A 6370-nucleotide genomic window follows, 5' to 3' on the forward strand; every position below is an offset into this window, starting at 1 on the left:
GACTAGCACATGTGAGGCACTGGGCTCAATCTTCAGCACCACATAAAAAAAATAAATAAATAAAATAAAGGTATCGAGTCCATTTACAACTAAAAATATTTTTTAAAAAAAGAATACAAATATATTCTGGAGACTTCATAGGATGAAAGTGAGAGGATGGAAAAAGATAAGCCATGCAAATAATAATTAAAGAAGAGCAGAGTGGCCATACTAATACCAGACAAAATAAACTTAAGGTAGAGAAAAGGTTGAAAAAGAGAAAGATATTATACATAAGTAAATAAATATTATATATATATATATATATATATATATATAATGATCATATAGGTATAAGAACTATTTATACACACATTTGACCATATAAATAGTCAATTCATTATCAAAATTATAAGAATTTTCTATACACCAAACAGTAAACTTGACAGATCTGAAAGGAGAAATAACTCCTCGATAATAGTAGGAAATGTCAACACTACATTTTTTTTCTTTTTTCTTTTCAATATTTCATTTGGACACAATATCTTTATTTATTTATTTTTATGTGGTGCTGAGGATTGAACCCAGCACCCTGCACGTGCTAGGAGAGTGTTCTACCACTGAACTACAACTCAGCCCCAACACTCCACTTTTAATATAGATAGAACACTGAAACAATTCTACAGAACAATTGAATCTAACAGAAGAATTTTTCTCAAGGGCACATGGAAAATTCTTCCAAAAGATAAGCTAGTTCAAAAAACAGGTCAATGTGTTTAAAAAAATGGAAATCATACAAAGTATTTTTCCAATCACAGTGAAATGGAAAAAGAAATAGGAAAATTGGAAATGCCAGACATGTGGAATTAAACAACACACTATTAATCTATGAGCTATGGAAGAAAACACAAGTGATATTAGAAAATAAATTGAGACAAATGAAATGAAAGCACAACAAACCACTGGGCCTGGTGGCACATGCATGTAATCCCAGTGATTCATGAGGCTGAGGCAGGAGGATCACACACAAATTTGAGAATAGCCTCTGCAATTTAGTGAGGCCCTAAGCAACTTAGCAAGACCCTGTCTCAAAATAAAAAATAAAAAGGGCTGGGAATGTGGCTTAGTGGTTAAATGCTCCTGGGTTCAATCCCTGGTACCAGGGAGAAAAAAAAAAAAAAAAGAAAAAGCACAACATACCAAAATTTATGGGACATGGTAAAACAGTTTAAAGAAGAGACACAGACTGGGGATGGGCTCAAGCGGTAGCGCGCTCGCCTGGCATGCATGCAGCCGGGGTTCGATCCTCAGCACCACATACCAACAAAGATGTTGTGTCCGCCGAGAACTAAAAAATAAATATTAAAAAATTCTCTCTCTCTCTCTTTCCCTCTCTTACAAAAAAAAAAAAAAGGACACAAATTAAAGGAAAGACATGTCATCTCATATTCATGGATTAGAGAACTTAGAATTGATAAGATGTCAGTACTATCCAAAGTGACCTATAGGTTTTATGCAATCCCTATTAAAATCCCTATGATGTTTTTGCAGAAATAGAAAATTTTCATACGGAATCTCTGAATAGCCACACACACACAAATCTTTGAGGTCTCACAGTTGCTTATCTGAAAATTTATTCCAAATTTTAGTAACCAAAATAATTTGATATTGGCATAAAGACAGACATGTAGACCAGTGGAACAGAATAGAGACTTCATATATATATATATATATATATATATATATATATATATATATATATATATATACTGAAAAATGTTCAGTAAAGGTGCTAAGACCATTTGGGAGGGAAAGAACTAAATTGGGAAGTCTTTCAACCAGTACTGTTGGGAAAACTTGATATTTACATGTAAAAGAATACAGATGGATCCTTACATCATACCATACAAAAATTAAAATAAATGAAAGAAAAAATTGAATTAAAGGCCTAACATAAGATCTACAACTACAAAACTTTTTTCTGAGTGCAGTAGTGCATGCCTGTAATCCCAGTGACTCAGGACCCTGAGGCAGGAGGATTGCAAGTTTGAGACTAGCCTCAGTAACTTAGTGAGACCCAGTCTCAAAATAAGCTAATTTAAAGCTAATTATTTCCCAAAGACTCCACCTTCAACTACCATCATACAGGGGGCCAGAGTTTCATTATATAAATTTTAAGGCAGGATAGTAGAAACATTCAATCTTTAAAGTACCTTATGACTCAGCACTTCTACTTCTGGGCATATAACCAAATGAATTGAAAGCAAGAATTTAAAGATACATTCATGTTCATAGCAGATTTTTCAGAATAGCCAAAAGGCATGGAAAAAAACAAGTATCCATCAATAGAATAGATAAACAAAATATGATATATTCATGCAATGGAATTTAACTCAGACATAAAAGGAATGAAGCACTAAAAAACATGCCCCAACGTGAATAAACCTGAAAAACATGCTAAATAAACCAGTCACAGAAAGACAAAAATCTCAAGATTTCACTGATATGAAGTATCTAGATTCATAGAGATAGAAAATAGGATGGTGGATGCAAAGGGGGAATGAGAAGTTTTTATTTAATGGAAATAGATTTAGTTTCACAAAATGAAAAAGTTATAGAGATCTGTTTTAAAATAATGTGAATACAGTTAACACTACTGAGCTGGACACTTAAAATGGTTAAAATAGGAAATTCTGTAGTATATGCTTATTACTACAATTAAAAATTTTAAATATAATAAGATAAAGATTTAAAAGAACAATTTTAAAAGTTCCAGGGACTGGGGGTGTGGTTCAGTGATGGAGTGTGTACTCTGCATGCATTCTGGGTTCAACTTCTAGTACCAAAACAAAATAAAATGAACAACAAAGAAACAAAGGAGCTGGGATGTGGCTCAAGTAGTAGTGCGCTCGCCTGGCATGCATGCGGCCTGGGTTCGATCCTCAGTACCACATACAAACAAAGATGTTGTGTCTGCCAAAAACTAAAAAATAAAATATTAAAATTCTCTCTCTCTTTAAAGAAAATTCTCTCTCTCTCTCTTTAAAAAAATTATAAAAAAAAAAAACAAAGAAGTTTCCAGTGGCAAATTTTATGCTCTGTATATACTTCTGCATTCTCCCCTTTACAATTTACAATTGAAAACAAAACAAAACAAAAAAATAATGTTTGGTAAGGTTCCTTGGGGATTTGAAATTTAAGGGCCATAGGAGTTTTTGTCTCTGTCTAGATGAAGCTTACCTACTGGGAAAATAATTCTGTATGTTCTGTAAGCCTAGAGAAGACCTTGTAGGCTATAGAGAAGAACACACATTTAAGACATCACTGGACATTCACAACATAGAAGAGGCTGCTTTATACATTGATTCCTGCAACTCATATTTGAGGATCATAGATTAGAATTTATAGAACTAAATAATTTATCTCAGAGATAGATTTGTTTAGTTCAACATATATTTTATTTGAATCATCTTTATGACATTGCTGACAGGTCAATATCAAATATATAGCAGTGATTCTTTTAAAAATATTATGTTTTAGAGCTTGACACAGTGGAACACATCTACAATCCCAGTGGTTGAGGAGACTGAGGCAGGAGGATTGCAAGTTCAGAGCCAGCCTCAGCAATTTAGTGAGACCCTAAGCAACTTAGCAAGACCCTGTCTCTAAATAAAATATAAAAAGAACTGTGGATGTGGCTCAGTGGTTAAGCATCCCTGGGTTTAATCTCTGGCGTGTGTGTGCGCAAGCGCCCGCATACACACACACAGTTTATAGAAATTACCTGTCATGCCAGGTGCGACGGTGTACACCTATAATCCCAGGGGCTGGGGAGGCTGAGACCAGAGAATCATGAATTCAAAGGCAGCCTCGGCATTGGCAAGGCATTTATCAAGTCAGAGAGACCCTGTCTTTAAGTAAAATACAAAATAGGGATGGAGATGTGGCTCAATGGTTGAGTGCCTCTGAATTCAATCCCCAGTACTCACCCCCACCCCCCACCCGCCAAAAAGAAATTACCTGTCCATTCAACCAATCAGATTTGAACATTATCATTTTGATAAACAACCCACTGGATATGCCCCTTTTTCTATACACACACACACCCTTTTATATAAATGAGTTCAAATTATACAAAATAATATTACCAAAAATAACACATAAATAAATCAAATAACCAAATGATAGAGAAATTGATTTGATTTGCTAAGGAGATTGATATGGTTTGAATATGTACCCCCAAAATTTCATGTGCTGAAGGCTTGGGCCCCAAGGTGGCAGTATCAAAGTGGTAGAACCTTTAACAGGTAGGACCTAGTGTGAGGTAATTAGGTCATGTGAGTTTCATCCTTAGAAAGCATTAATGTAAGTGTATAAGTCAGGGTTCTTTAAAGGAACAGAATCAACAGGAAGTATAATTATAAAAGGAGGACTTATTAGGTTGGCTTACCAACCAGAAGCTGGATAGTTCACAATGGCCATCTTCAGGCTGGAGAGCTGGAAGAACCAAGAGCTGGGCAGTCCAAGAGGCTGAAGCCTCAGAATAAGAGAGATCAACAAGGGTGCTTACCCTAGTCTGAGACCAAAGGCTTCTAAAGAATCAGTTTTGGAAGAGTGAAGAAGCCAGAATCACAGTAGCAAATCAAGAACCCATTCAAGAAGAATTTTTATTCCATCCAAGCCACCATCCTATTGGTTGGTGCTACTCACGCTTCGAGAGGGTCTCCATTTCAGTTGGTTATCACACATGCCCATCATTCCTAGACACACCCTCAATCCCCTTCATCTTCATCATCTCTTAATCCAATCAGATTGACAATTCAAATTAAATATTATAGTAGGTCTTGTGGAATTGGACTAGTTCCCATGAGAATGGGCTGTGATAAAAGAGCCTGGCACTTCCCTTGTTCTGCGTGCATTGCCTGACACTCACACAGGCTCCTTCCATTGTGATGCATCTTCCATGAGGCCCTCTCTAGAGTCAAGCAAATGTTGGCACCATGCTCAGCTGCAGGTGTCTGGAGAAAATGGACCAAGACAGGGAGGCTGTAGAACTTGAGAACTCGAGATGACACAAGAGAACTATGGACGAAGGACTTTGTAAACCTGCAAGAGAGACAAAGCCTAAGTGTTAGACAAAGAGTAAAATGTGAGCACAGGTTTCAGAGATGGAAAGTAAGTGATTTCTGTGTGTTCATTCCAGCACTTCCGGAGACCCACCCTCGCCAACACAGCGGTGCCCAGTCAGGACACGACAGATTGCTTGAGTTTTGGCTGGGGTGGGGGGTCTGGGCTTTAGGCAGATAGTATTTAGTTTCACAATGTTTGGGGACCTATTTGAAGGTGATGATTCCAGTGTGTCAAATAATCAGTATGGAAAAGAGAAGAAATTAAAGACTAACGCTTTGGAGCCACCTGCTCCCAGAGAATTCACTAATTTAAGTGGAATCAGAAATCAGGGTGGAACCTGTTACCTCAATTCCCTTCTTCAGACTCTTCATTTCACACCTGAATTCAGAGAAGCTTTATTTTCTCTTGGCTCAGAAGAACTTGGGTTTTTTTTAGAGGATAAGGATAAACCAGATGCAAAGGTTCGAATCATACCTTTGCAATTGCAGGGCTGCTTTGCTCAGCTTCTGCTGTTAGACCAGGAAGCTGCATCCACAGTGGACCTCCACCGACATTCTTTGGTTGGGACCTCTGGCCATGACCTCATCAATCGTCTGTATCAGGGAACCATTGTTAACCAGGTTGTTTGTAACGAATGTAAGAACATCAGTGAGAAGCAGGTGAATTCACAAGAGTGTTAGTAATAAATTATATTGTAAATTACAGTTCATGTAATTAAGTGTGATAAAAATGTTTATTATTAGAAATAATTTATCAGTTTTTTTCTGTTTTACTCTGACTACACCCCAGTCACCAGTTAATAATACAGTTCCCCATGTGAACTGAAAGAAGCAAATATCTTAAAACAGTATTTTACTCAGTACTGTAATATTTAAAAAGAGTTTTGGGGGGATGTTTGCAAATACAAACACTGGTCTCTTCAGAGAATCCAGTATCATCATGGTTAGACTATTGTAAATAAAATTAATTAGGTAAAAAAAAATACTGAGAATATTTAAATTGACAGCATCTGTAATTAAATATTAGAGTTAGTTTATTAATACCCTTCAGAAAGTTTATCTCATACGTGTGCTTATGTTTATGTATTAAATATAAATTTCATTAAAAAAAAAAGAAAGTAAGTGATTTCACATAGCTAAAGCTCAGGGTCAGTAGGGAATAGAAGTTGAGACTAGGAAGGCAGGTTGGGCAAGATATGAAGATATAAGAATATATCCACAGACTTTAGGTACCCATTCTGAAAAATGCTGTCTGATACAAA

This window comes from Urocitellus parryii, chromosome 2 (genome assembly GCF_045843805.1).
Source record: "Urocitellus parryii isolate mUroPar1 chromosome 2, mUroPar1.hap1, whole genome shotgun sequence".
NCBI classification, from domain to species: Eukaryota; Metazoa; Chordata; class Mammalia; order Rodentia; family Sciuridae; genus Urocitellus; species Urocitellus parryii.